Here is a 772-nt window from a genome sequence, read left to right on the forward strand (position 1 = left end):
CATACTGATACAAAGTCTGGCACGTGGCACCGCTGGGATTGGTTGAAGTCGCGGGAAACTCTGGTGATTGGTCAAAATTGCAAGTTACACCAAAGTCTCAGTGATTTGTTGGCGCGATCGCAAAATCCACGAGGGACTGATAAGACAATATATAAAGCAGTAACCTTAGACACCCCCCAGTTACTGGTGGTTATAGTGGACAAAAATATTCAGCGAATAAAGAGAATTACAGTTGTGTGCTTGTTTCATTTTGATGGAAAAGTTGATGGTGTGAAAATGTTCAAGGGTCATGACTCCGATGAACTCACAGGACACTTACGGTGGATTTAAATTCAATTTTAAATCATATTCATGGTCAATAAATGCTGCTGTGATGTCTTGTTCCTTTTAACTGCAACTTGGCTGCTGTCAGACTGTAAAAGAGCCAGCAAATGTCTTTAATAGAGCTGGAAAGGTGAATTGATCAGTACAACTATTGATAGTACAACTATTTTGATCATTGATTAATTGGTTTGAGTCATGTTTTATGATCAATAGCAAATTGATTTGCAGGTTCTTAAATGTGAATATTTCCTAGTCTCTTAACAAGACATTTGAGGACGTCCCCATGGGCTTTGGGAGACACTGATCCACATTCACCATCTTCGGGCATTTTCCTTTTACAGATCAAACAACTAATCCCTAAATTGAGAAAAATGTTCGACAGATTAATGGACCATAAAAATAACCGTTAGTGGCAGCCCTAGTTTTTTTACATATATATATATATATA

The sequence above is a fragment of the Etheostoma spectabile genome, chromosome 15 (assembly GCF_008692095.1).
Source record: "Etheostoma spectabile isolate EspeVRDwgs_2016 chromosome 15, UIUC_Espe_1.0, whole genome shotgun sequence".
Classification (NCBI taxonomy): Eukaryota; Metazoa; Chordata; class Actinopteri; order Perciformes; family Percidae; genus Etheostoma; species Etheostoma spectabile.